Here is a 13,538-nt window from a genome sequence, read left to right as displayed (position 1 = left end):
GAAAATCGGCGAGAAATCGTTGTTTTGCATCGAAATATGCGGTTTTCTGTAAGAATTTTGATGATTTCGTGCAGAATTCTGCTGTTTTCTTGCAATTCAGCCGTTGAATTTTGGTAAAAAGTCATGATTTTGTAGATTCCGTGCTCTTGTTTGCAAATTCAAGATAGAAAACAACGAAAATCAGCGAGAAATCGTCGTTTTGCATCGAAATATGCGGTTTTCTCTAAGAATTTTGATGATTTCGTGCAGAATTCTACTGTTTTCTTGCAATTCAGCCGTTGAATCTTGGTAAAAAGTGATGATTTTGTAGATTTCGTGCTCTTTTTTGCGAATTCAAGCCAGAAAACAACGAAAATCGGCGAGAAATCTTCGTTTTGCATCGAAATATGCGGTTTTCTCTAAGAATTTTGATGAATTCGTGCAGAATTCTGCTGTTTTCTTGCAATTCAGCCGTTGAATCTTGGTAAAAAGTCATGATTTTGTAGATTTCGTGCTCTTCTTTGCAAATTCAAGCCAGAAAACCACGAAAATCGGCGAGAAACCGTCGTTTTGCATCGAAATATGCGGTTTTCTCTAAGAATTTTGATGATTTCGTGCAGAATTCTGCTGTTTTCTTGCAATTCAGCCGTTGAATCTTGGTAAAAAGTGATGATTTTGTAGATTTCGTGCTCTTCTTTGCGAATTCAAGCCAGAAAACAACGAAAATCGGCGAGAAATCGTCGTTTTGCATCGAAATATGCGGTTTTCTCTAAGAATTTTGACGATTTCGTGCAGAATTCTGCTGTTTTCTTGCAATTCAGCCGTTGAATCTTGGTAAAAAGTCATGGTTTTGTAGATTTCGTGCTCTTCTTTGCGAATTCAAGATAGAAAACAACGAAAATCAGCGAGAAATCGTCGTTTTGCATCGAAATATGCGGTTTTCTCTAAGAATTTTGATGATTTCGTGCAGAATTCTGCTGTTTTCTTGCAATTCAGCCGTTGAATCTTCGTAAAAAGTCATGATTTTGTAGATTTCGTGCTCTTCTTTGCGAATTCATGCCAGAAAACAACGAAAATCGGCGAGAAATCATCGTTTTGCATCGAAATATGCCGTTTTCTGTAAGAATTTTGATGATTTCGTGCAGAATTCTGCTGTTTTCTTGCAATTCAGCCGTTGAATCTTGGTAAAAAGTCATGATTTTGTAGATTTCGTGCTCTTCTTTGCGAATTTAAGCCAGAAAACAACGAAAATCGGCGAGAAATCGTCGTTTTGCATCGAAATATGCGGTTTTCTCTAAGAATTTTGACAATTTCGTGCAGAATTCTGCTGTTTTCTTGCAATTCAGCCGTTGAATCTTGGTAAAAAGTGATGATTTTGTAGATTTCGTGCTCTTCTTTGCGAATTCAAGCCAGAAAACAACGAAAATCGGCGAGAAATCGTTGTTTTGCATCGAAATATGCGGTTTTCTGTAAGAATTTTGATGATTTCCTGCAGAATTCTGCTGTTTTCTTGCAATTCAGCCGTTGAATCTTGGTAAAAAGTCATGATTTTGTAGATTTCGTGCTCTTCTTTGCGAATTCAAGCCAGAAAACAACGAAAATCGTCGAGAAATCGTCGTTTTGCATCGAAAAATGCAGTTTTCTGTCAGAATTTTGATGATTTCGTGCAGAATTCTGCTGTTTTCTTGCAATTCAGCCGTTGAATCTTGGTAAAAAGTCATGATTTTGTAGATTTCGTGCTCTTCTTTGCGAATTCAAGCCAGAAAACAACGAAAATCGGCGAGAAATCGTCGTTTTGCATCGAAATATGCGGTTTTCTGTAAGAATTTTGATAATTTCGTGCAGAATTCTGCTGTTTTCTTGCAATTCAGCCGTTGAATCTTGGTAAAAAGTCATGATTTTGTAGATTTTGTGCTCTTCTTTGCGAATTCAAGCCAGAAAACAGCGAAAATCGGCGAGAAATCGTCGTTTTGCATCGAAATATGCGGTTTTCTGTAAGAATTTTAATGATTTCGTGCAGAATTCTGCTGTTTTCTTGCAATTCAGCCGTTGAATCTTGGTAAAAAGTCATGATTTTGTAGATTTCGTGCTCTTCTTTGCGAATTCAAGCCAGAAAACAACGAAAATCGGCGAGAAATCGTCGTTTTGCATCGAAATATGCGGTTTTCTGAAAGAATTTTGATGATTTCGTGCAGAATTCTGCTGTTTTCTTGCAATTCAGCCGTTGAATCTTGGTAAAAAGTCAAGATTTTGTAGATTCCATGCTCTTCTTTGCGAATTCAAGATAGAAAACAACGAAAATCAGCGAGAAATCGTCGTTTTGCATCGAAATATGCGGTTTTCTCTAAGAATTTTGATGATTTCGTGCAGAATTCTGCTGTTTTCTTGCAATTCAGCCGTTGAATCTTGGTAAAAAGTCATGATTTTGTAGATTTCGTGCTCTTCTTTGCGAATTCAAGTCAGAAAACAACGAAAATCGGCGAGAAATAATCGTTTTGCATCGAAATATGCGGTTTTCTGTAAGAATTTTGATGATTTCGTGCAGAATTCTGCTGTTTTCTTGCAATTCAGCCGTTGAATCTAGGTAAAAAGTCATGATTTTCTAGATTTCGTGCTCTTCTTGGCGAATTCAAGATAGAAAACAACGAAAATCGGCGAGAAATCGTTGTTTTGCATCGAAATATGCGGTTTTCTGTAAGAATTTTGATGATTTCGTGCAGAATTCTGCTATTTTCTTGCAATTCAGCCGTTGAATCTTGGTAAAAATTCATGATTTTGTAGATTTCGTGCTCTTCTTTGCGAATTCAAGCCAGAAAACAACGAAAACCAGCGAGAAATCGTCGTTTTGCATCGAAATATGCGGTTTTCTCTAAGAATTTTGATGATTTCGTGCAGAATTCTGCTGTTTTCTTACAATTCAGCCGTTGAATCAAGGTAAAAAGTCATGATTTTGTAGATTTCGTGCTCTTCTTGGCAAATTCAAGATAGAAAACAACGAAAATCGGCGAGAAATCGTTGTTTTGCATCGAAATATGCAGTTTTCTCTAAGAATTTTGATGATTTCGTGCAGAATTCTGCTGTTTTCTTGCAATTCAGCCGTTGAATCTAGGTAAAAAATCATGATTTTGTAGATTTCGTGCTCTTCTTTGCGAATTCAAGCCAGAAAACAAAGAAAATCGGCGAGAAATCTTCGTTTTGCATCGAAATATGCGGTTTTCTGTAAGAATTTTGATGATTTCGTGCAGAATTCTGATGTTTTCTTGCAATTCAGCCGTAGAATCTTGGTAAAAAGTGATGATTTTGTAGATTTCGTGCTCTTCTTTGCGAATTCAAGCCAGAAAACACGAAAATCGGCGAGAAATCGTTGTTTTGCATCGAAATATGCGGTTTTCTGTAAGAATTTTGATGATTTCGTGCAGAATTCTGCTGTTTTCTTGCAATTCAGCCGTTGAATTTTGGTAAAAAGTCATGATTTTGTAGATTCCGTGCTCTTGTTTGCAAATTCAAGATAGAAAACAACGAAAATCAGCGAGAAATCGTCGTTTTGCATCGAAATATGCGGTTTTCTCTAAGAATTTTGATGATTTCGTGCAGAATTCTACTGTTTTCTTGCAATTCAGCCGTTGAATCTTGGTAAAAAGTGATGATTTTGTAGATTTCGTGCTCTTTTTTGCGAATTCAAGCCAGAAAACAACGAAAATCGGCGAGAAATCTTCGTTTTGCATCGAAATATGCGGTTTTCTCTAAGAATTTTGATGAATTCGTGCAGAATTCTGCTGTTTTCTTGCAATTCAGCCGTTGAATCTTGGTAAAAAGTCATGATTTTGTAGATTTCGTGCTCTTCTTTGCAAATTCAAGCCAGAAAACCACGAAAATCGGCGAGAAACCGTCGTTTTGCATCGAAATATGCGGTTTTCTCTAAGAATTTTGATGATTTCGTGCAGAATTCTGCTGTTTTCTTGCAATTCAGCCGTTGAATCTTGGTAAAAAGTGATGATTTTGTAGATTTCGTGCTCTTCTTTGCGAATTCAAGCCAGAAAACAACGAAAATCGGCGAGAAATCGTCGTTTTGCATCGAAATATGCGGTTTTCTCTAAGAATTTTGACGATTTCGTGCAGAATTCTGCTGTTTTCTTGCAATTCAGCCGTTGAATCTTGGTAAAAAGTCATGGTTTTGTAGATTTCGTGCTCTTCTTTGCGAATTCAAGATAGAAAACAACGAAAATCAGCGAGAAATCGTCGTTTTGCATCGAAATATGCGGTTTTCTCTAAGAATTTTGATGATTTCGTGCAGAATTCTGCTGTTTTCTTGCAATTCAGCCGTTGAATCTTCGTAAAAAGTCATGATTTTGTAGATTTCGTGCTCTTCTTTGCGAATTCATGCCAGAAAACAACGAAAATCGGCGAGAAATCATCGTTTTGCATCGAAATATGCCGTTTTCTGTAAGAATTTTGATGATTTCGTGCAGAATTCTGCTGTTTTCTTGCAATTCAGCCGTTGAATCTTGGTAAAAAGTCATGATTTTGTAGATTTCGTGCTCTTCTTTGCGAATTCAAGCCAGAAAACAACGAAAATCGGCGAGAAATCGTCGTTTTGCATCGAAATATGCGGTTTTCTCTAAGAATTTTGACAATTTCGTGCAGAATTCTGCTGTTTTCTTGCAATTCAGCCGTTGAATCTTGGTAAAAAGTGATGATTTTGTAGATTTCGTGCTCTTCTTTGCGAATTCAAGCCAGAAAACAACGAAAATCGGCGAGAAATCGTTGTTTTGCATCGAAATATGCGGTTTTCTGTAAGAATTTTGATGATTTCCTGCAGAATTCTGCTGTTTTCTTGCAATTCAGCCGTTGAATCTTGGTAAAAAGTCATGATTTTGTAGATTTCGTGCTCTTCTTTGCGAATTCAAGCCAGAAAACAACGAAAATCGTCGAGAAATCGTCGTTTTGCATCGAAAAATGCAGTTTTCTGTCAGAATTTTGATGATTTCGTGCAGAATTCTGCTGTTTTCTTGCAATTCAGCCGTTGAATCTTGGTAAAAAGTCATGATTTTGTAGATTTCGTGCTCTTCATTGCGAATTCAAGCCAGAAAACAACGAAAATCGGCGAGAAATCGTCGTTTTGCATCGAAATATGCGGTTTTCTGTAAGAATTTTGATAATTTCGTGCAGAATTCTGCTGTTTTCTTGCAATTCAGCCGTTGAATCTTGGTAAAAAGTCATGATTTTGTAGATTTTGTGCTCTTCTTTGCGAATTCAAGCCAGAAAACAGCGAAAATCGGCGAGAAATCGTCGTTTTGCATCGAAATATGCGGTTTTCTGTAAGAATTTTAATGATTTCGTGCAGAATTCTGCTGTTTTCTTGCAATTCAGCCGTTGAATCTTGGTAAAAAGTCATGATTTTGTAGATTTCGTGCTCTTCTTTGCGAATTCAAGCCAGAAAACAACGAAAATCGGCGAGAAATCGTCGTTTTGCATCGAAATATGCGGTTTTCTGAAAGAATTTTGATGATTTCGTGCAGAATTCTGCTGTTTTCTTGCAATTCAGCCGTTGAATCTTGGTAAAAAGTCAAGATTTTGTAGATTCCGTGCTCTTCTTTGCGAATTCAAGATAGAAAACAACGAAAATCAGCGAGAAATCGTCGTTTTGCATCGAAATATGCGGTTTTCTCTAAGAATTTTGATGATTTCGTGCAGAATTCTGCTGTTTTCTTGCAATTCAGCCGTTGAATCTTGGTAAAAAGTCATGATTTTGTAGATTTCGTGCTCTTCTTTGCGAATTCAAGTCAGAAAACAACGAAAATCGGCGAGAAATAATCGTTTTGCATCGAAATATGCGGTTTTCTGTAAGAATTTTGATGATTTCGTGCAGAATTCTGCTGTTTTCTTGCAATTCAGCCGTTAAATCTAGGTAAAAAGTCATGATTTTCTAGATTTCGTGCTCTTCTTGGCGAATTCAAGATAGAAAACAACGAAAATCGGCGAGAAATCGTTGTTTTGCATCGAAATATGCAGTTTTCTCTAAGAATTTTGATGATTTCGTGCAGAATTCTGCTGTTTTCTTGCAATTCAGCCGTTGAATCTTGGTAAAAAGTGATGATTTTGTAGATTTCGTGCTCTTCTTTGCAAATTCAAGCCAGAAAACAACGAAAATCGGCGAGAAATCGTCGTTTTGCATCGAAATATGCGGTTTTCTCTAAGAATTTTGACGATTTCGTGCAGAATTCTGCTGTTTTCTTGCAATTCAGCCGTTGAATCTTGGTAAAAAGTCATGATTTTGTAGATTTCGTGCTCTTCTTTGCGAATTCAAGATAGAAAACAACGAAAATCAGCGAGAAATCGCCGTTTTGCATCGAAATAGGCGGTTTTCTCTAAGAATTTTGATGATTTCGTGCAGAATTCTGCTGTTTTCTTGCAATTCAGCCGTTGAATCTTGGTAAAAAGTCATGATTTTGTAGATTTCGTGCTCTTCTTGGCGAATTCAAGATAGAAAACAACGAAAATCGGCGAGAAATCGTTGTTTTGCATCGAAATATGCGGTTTTCTGTAAGAATTTTGATGATTTCGTGCAGAACTCTGCTGTTTTCTTGCAATTCAGCCGTTGAATCTAGATAAAAAGTCATGATTTTGTAGATTTCGTGCTCTTCTTGGCGAATTCAAGATAGAAAACAACGAAAATCGGCGAGAAATCGTTCTTTTGCATCGAAATATGCAGTTTTCTCTAAGAATTTTGATGATTTCGTGCAGAATTCTGCTGTTTTCTTGCAATTCAGCCGTTGAATCTTGGTAAAAAGTCATGATTTTGTAGATTTCGTGCTCTTCTTTGCGAATTCAAGCCAGAAAACAACGAAAATCGGCGAGAAATCGTCGTTTTGCATCGAAATATGCGGTTTTCTGTAAGAATTTTGATGATTTCGTGCAGAATTCTGCTGTTTTCTTGCAATTCAGATGTTGAATCTTGGTAAAAAGTCATGATTTTGTAGATTTCGTGCTCTTCTTTGCGAATTCAAGCCAGAAAACAACGAAAATCGGCGAGAAATCGTCGTTTTGCATCGAAAAATGCGGTTTTCTGTAAGAATTTTGATGATTTCGTGCAGAATTCTGCTGTTTTCTTGCAATTCAGCCGTTGAATCTTGGTAAAAAGTCATGATTTTGTAGATTTCGTGCTCTTCTTTGCGAATTCAAGCCAGAAAACAACGAAAATCGGCGAGAAATCGTCGTTTTGCATCGAAATATGCGGTTTTCTGTAAGAATTTTGATGATTTCGTGCAGAATTCTGCTGTTTTCTTGCAATTCAGCCGTTGAATTTTGGTAAAAAGTGTTGATTTTGTAGATTTCGTGCTCATCTTTGCGAATTCAAGCCAGAAAACAACGAAAATCAGCGAGAAATCGTCGTTTTGCATCGAAATATGCGGTTTTCTCTAAGAATTTTGATGATTTCGTGCAGAATTCTGCTGTTTTCTTGCAATTCAGCCGTTGAATCTTGGTAAAAAGTCATGATTTTGTAGATTTCGTGCTCTTCTTTGCGAATTCAAGCCAGAAAACAACGAAAATCGGCGAGAAATCGTCGTTTTGCATCGAAAAATGCAGTTTTCTGTAAGAATTTTGATGATTTCGTGCAGAATTCTGCTGTTTTCTTGCAATTCAGATGTTGAATCTTGGTAAAAAGTCATGATTTTGTAGATTTCGTGCTCTTCTTTGCGAATTCAAGCCAGAAAACAACGAAAATCGGCGAGAAATCGTCGTTTTGCATCGAAAAATGCGGTTTTCTGTAAGAATTTTGATGATTTCGTGCAGAATTCTGCTGTTTTCTTGCAATTCAGCCGTTGAATCTTGGTAAAAAGTGATGATTTTGTAGATTTCGTGCTCTTCTTTGCGAATTCAAGCCAGAAAACAACGAAAATCGGCGAGAAATCGTCGTTTTGCATCGAAATATGCGGTTTTCTCTAAGAATTTTGATGATTTCGTGCAGAATTCTGCTGTTTTCTTGCAATTCAGCCGTTGAATCTTGGTAAAAAGTGATGATTTTGTAGATTTCGTGCTCTTCTTTGCGAATTCAAGCCAGAAAACAACGAAAATCGGCGAGAAATCGTCGTTTTGCATCGAAATATGCGGTTTTCTGTAAGAATTTTGATGATTTCGTGCAGAATTCTGCTGTTTTCTTGCAATTCAGCCGTTGAATCTTGGTAAAAAGTCATGATTTTGTAGATTTCGTGCTCTTCTTTGCGAATTCAAGCCAGAAAACAACGAAAATCAGCGAGAAATCGTCGTTTTGCATCGAAATATGCGCTTTTCTCTAAGAATTTTGATGATTTCGTGCAGAATTCTGCTGTTTTCTTGCAATTCAGCCGTTGAATCTTGGTAAAAAGTCATGATTTTGTAGATTTCGTGCTCTTCTTTGCGAATTCAAGCCAGAAAACAACGAAAATCGGCGAGAAATCGTCGTTTTGCATCAAAATATGCGGTTTTCTGTAAGAATTTTGATGATTTCGTGCAGAATTCTGCTGTTTTCTTGCAATTCAGATGTTGAATCTTGGTAAAAAGTCATGATTTTGTAGATTTCGTGCTCTTCTTTGCGAATTCAAGCCAGAAAACAACGAAAATCGGCGAGAAATCGTCGTTTTGCATCGAAAAATGCGGTTTTCTGTAAGAATTTTGATGATTTCGTGCAGAATTCTGCTGTTTTCTTGCAATTCAGCCGTTGAATCTTGGTAAAAAGTCATGATTTTGTAGATTTCGTGCTCTTCTTTGCGAATTCAAGCCAGAAAACAACGAAAATCGGCGAGAAATCGTCGTTTTGCATCGAAAAATGCAGTTTTCTGTAAGAATTTTGATGATTTCGTGCAGAATTCTGCTGTTTTCTTGCAATTCAGCCGTTGAATCTTGGTAAAAAGTCATGATTTTGTAGATTTCGTGCACTTCTTTGCGAATTCAAGCCAGAAAACAACGAAAATCGGCGAGAAATCGTCGTTTTGCATCGAAATATGCGGTTTTCTGTAAGAATTTTGATGATTTCGTGCAGAATTCTGCTGTTTTCTTGCAATTCAGCCGTTGAATTTTGGTAAAAAGTCATGATTTTGTAGATTTCGTGCTCTTCTTTGCGAATTCAAGCCAGAAAACAACGAAAATCAGCGAGAAATCGTCGTTTTGCATCGAAATATGCGGTTTTCTCTAAGAATTTTGATGATTTCGTGCAGAATTCTGCTGTTTTCTTGCAATTCAGCCGTTGAATCTTGGTAAAAAGTCATGATTTTGTAGATTTCGTGCTCTTCTTTGCGAATGCAAGCCAGAAAACAACGAAAATCGGCGAGAAATCGTCGTTTTGCATCAAAATATGCGGTTTTCTGTAAGAATTTTGATGATTTCGTGCAGAATTCTGCTGTTTTCTTGCAATTCAGCCGTTGAATCTTGGTAAAAAGTCATGATTTTGTAGATTCCGTGCTCTTCTTTGCGAATTCAAGATAGAAAACAACGAAAATCAGCGAGAAATCGTCGTTTTGCATCGAAATATGCGGTTTTCTCTAAGAATTTTGATGATTTCGTGCAGAATTCTGCTGTTTTCTTGCAATTCAGCCGTTGAATCTTGGTAAAAAGTGATGATTTTGTAGATTTCGTGCTCTTCTTTGCGAATTCAAGCCAGAAAACAACGAAAATCGGCGAGAAATCGTCGTTTTGCATCGAAATATGCGGTTTTCTCTAAGAATTTTGATGATTTCGTGCAGAATTCTGCTGTTTTCTTGCAATTCAGCCGTTGAATCTTGGTAAAAAGTGATGATTTTGTAGATTTCGTGCTCTTCTTTGCGAATTCAAACCAGAAAACAACGAAAATCGGCGAGAAATCGTCGTTTTGCATCGAAATATGCGGTTTTCTCTAAGAATTTTGACGATTTCGTGCAGAATTCTGCTGTTTTCTTGCAATTCAGCCGTTGAATCTTGGTAAAAAGTCATGATTTTGTAGATTTCGTGCTCTCCTTTGCGAATTCAAGATAGAAAACAACGAAAATCGGCGAGAAATCGTCGTTTTGCAACGAAAAATGCGGTTCTCTGTAAGAATTTTGATGATTTCGTGCAGAATTCTGCTGTTTTCTTGCAATTCAGCCGTTGAATCTTGGTAAAGAGTCATGATTTTGTAGATTTCGTGCTCTTCTTTGCGAATTCAAGCCAGAAAACAACGAAAATCGGCGAGAAATCGTCGTTTTGCATCGAAATATGCGGTTTTCTGTAAGAATTTTGATGATTTCGTGCAGAATTCTGCTGTTTTCTTGCAATTCAGCCGTTGAATCTTGGTAAAAAGTCATGATTTTGTAGATTTCGTGCTCTTCTTTGCGAATTCAAGCCAGAAAACAACGAAAATCAGCGAGAAATCGTCGTTTTGCATCGAAATATGCGGTTTTCTCTAAGAATTTTGATGATTTCGTGCAGAATTCTGCTGTTTTCTTGCAATTCAGCCGTTGAATCTTGGTAAAAAGTCATGATTTTGTAGATTTCGTGCTCTTCTTTGCGAATTCAAGCCAGAAAACAACGAAAATCGGCGAGAAATCGTCGTTTTGCATCAAAATATGCGGTTTTCTGTAAGAATTTTGATGATTTCGTGCAGAATTCTGCTGTTTTCTTGCAATTCAGCCGTTGAATCTTGGTAAAAAGTCATGATTTTGTAGATTCCGTGCTCTTCTTTGCGAATTCAAGATAGAAAACAACGAAAATCAGCGAGAAATCGTCGTTTTGCATCGAAATATGCGGTTTTCTCTAAGAATTTTGATAATTTCGTGCAGAATTCTGCTGTTTTCTTGCAATTCAGCCGTTGAATCTTGGTAAAAAGTGATGATTTTGTAGATTTCGTGCTCTTCTTTGCGAATTCAAGCCAGAAAACAACGAAAATCGGCGAGAAATCGTCGTTTTGCATCGAAATATGCGGTTTTCTCTAAGAATTTTGATGATTTCGTGCAGAATTCTGCTGTTTTCTTGCAATTCAGCCGTTGAATCTTAGTAAAAAGTGATGATTTTGTAGATTTCGTGCTCTTCTTTGCGAATTCAAACCAGAAAACAACGAAAATCGGCGAGAAATCGTCGTTTTGCAACGAAAAATGCGGTTTTCTGTAAGAATTTTGATGAGTTCGTGCAGAATTCTGCTGTTTTCTTGCAATTCAGCCGTTGAATCTTGGTAAAAAGTCATGATTTTGTAGATTTCGTGGTCTTCTTTGCGAATTCAAGCCAGAAAACAACGAAAATCGGCGAGAAATCGTCGTTTTGCATCGAAATATGCGGTTTTCTGTAAGAATTTTGATGAATTCGTGCAGAATTCTGCTGTTTTCTTGCAATTCAGCCGTTGAATCTAGGTAAAAAATCATGATTTTGTAGATTTCGTGGTCTTCTTGGCGAATTCAAGATAGAAAACAACGAAAATCGGCGAGAAATCGTTGTTTTGCATCGAAATATGCGGTTTTCTGTAAGAATCTTGATGATTTCGTGCAGAATTCTGCTGTTTTCTTGCAATTCAGCCGTTGAATCTTGGTAAAGAGTCATGATTTTGTAGATTTCGTGCTCTTCTTTGCGAATTCAAGCCAGAAAACAACGAAAATCGGCGAAAAATCGTCGTTTTGCATCGAAAAATGCGGTTTTCTGTAAGAATTTTGATGATTTCGTGCAGAATTCTGCTGTTTTCTTGCAATTCAGCCGTAGAATCTTGGTAAAAAGTGATGATTTTGTAGATTTTGTGCTCTTTGCGAATTCAAGCCAGAAAACAACGAAAATCGGCGAGAAATCGTCGTTTTGCATCAAAAAATGCGGTTTTCTGTAAGAATTTTGATTATTTCGTGCAGAATTCTGCTGTTTTCTTGCAATTCAGCCGTTGAATCTTGGTAAAAAGTGATGATTTTGTAGATTTCGTGCTCTTCTTTGCGAATTCAAGCCAGAAAACAACGAAAATCGGCGAGAAATCGTCGTTTTGCATCGAAATATGCGGTTTTCTCTAAGAATTTTGACGATTTCGTGCAGAATTCTGCTGTTTTCTTGCAATTCAGCTGTTGAATCTTGGTAAAAAGTCATGATTTTGTAGATTTCGTGCTCTCCTTTGCGAATTCAAGATAGAAAACAACGAAAATCGGCGAGAAATCGTCGTTTTGCAACGAAATATGCGGTTTTCTGTAAGAATTTTGATGATTTCGTGCAGAATTCTGCTGTTTTCTTGCAATTCAGCCGTTGAATCTTGGTAAAAAGTCATGATTTTGTAGATTTCGTGCTCTTCTTTGCGAATTCAAGCCAGAAAACCACGAAAATCGGCGAGAAATCGTCGTTTTGCATCGAAATATGCGGTTTTCTGTAAGAATTTTGATGATTTCGTGCAGAATTCTGCTGTTTTCTTGCAATTCAGCCGTTGAATCTAGGTAAAAAGTCATGATTTTGTAGATTTCGTGCTCTTCTTGGCGAATTCAAGATAGAAAACAACGAAAATCGGCGAGAAATAGTTGTTTTGCATCGAAATATGCGGTTTTCTGTAAGAATTTTGATGATTTCGTACAGAATTCTGCTGTTTTCTTGCAATTCAGCGGTTGAATCTAGGTAAAAAGTCATGATTTTGTAGATTTCGTGCTCTTCTTGGCGAATTCAAGATAGAAAACTACGAAAATCGGCGAGAAATCGTTGTTTTGCATCGAAATATGCAGTTTTCTCTAAGAATTTTGATGATTTCGTGCAGATTTCGGCTGTTTTCTTGCAATTCAGCCGTTGAATCTTGGTAAAAAGTCATGATTTTGTAGATTTCGTGCTCTTCTTTGCGAATTCAAGCCAGAAAACAACAAAAATCGGCGAGAAATCGTCGTTTTGCATCGAAATATGCGGTTTTCTGTAAGAATTTTGATGATTTCGTGCAGAATTCAGCTGTTTTCTTGCAATTCAGCCGTAGAATCTTGGTAAAAAGTGATGATTTTGTAGATTTTGTGCTCTTCTTTGCGAATTCAAGCCAGAAAACAACGAAAATCGGCGAGAAATCGTCGTTTTGCATCGAAATATGCGGTTTTCTGTAAGAATTTTGATGATTTCGTGCAGAATTCTGCTGTTTTCTTGCAATTCAGCCGTAGAATCTTGGTAAAAAGTGATGATTTTGTAGATTTTGTGCTCTTTGCGAATTCAAGCCAGAAAACAACGAAAATCGGCGAGAAATCGTTGTTTTGCATCGAAATATGCGGTTTTCTGTAAGAATTTTGATGATTTCGTGCAGAATTCTGCTGTTTTCTTGCAATTCAGCCGTTGAATCTTGGTAAAAAGTCATGATTTTGTAGATTTCGTGCTCTTCTTTGCGAATTCAAGCCAGAAAACAACGAAAATCGGCGAGAAATCGTCGTTTTGCATCAAAAAATGCGGTTTTCTGTAAGAATTTTGATGATTTCGTGCAGAATTCTGCTGTTTTCTTGCAATTCAGCCGTTTAATCTTGGTAAAAAGTCATGATTTTGCAGATTTCGTGCTCTTCTTTGCGAATTCAAGCCAGAAAACAACGAAAATCGGCGAGAAATCGTCGTTTTGCATCGAAATATGCGGTTTTCTGTAAGAATTTTGATGATTTCGT

Source organism: Gnatocerus cornutus, chromosome 5 (genome assembly GCF_029298725.1).
Source record: "Gnatocerus cornutus isolate USDA-ARS CGAHR chromosome 5, icGnaCorn1.1, whole genome shotgun sequence".
NCBI classification, from domain to species: Eukaryota; Metazoa; Arthropoda; class Insecta; order Coleoptera; family Tenebrionidae; genus Gnatocerus; species Gnatocerus cornutus.
Note: the sequence above shows the minus strand (reverse complement) of the source record.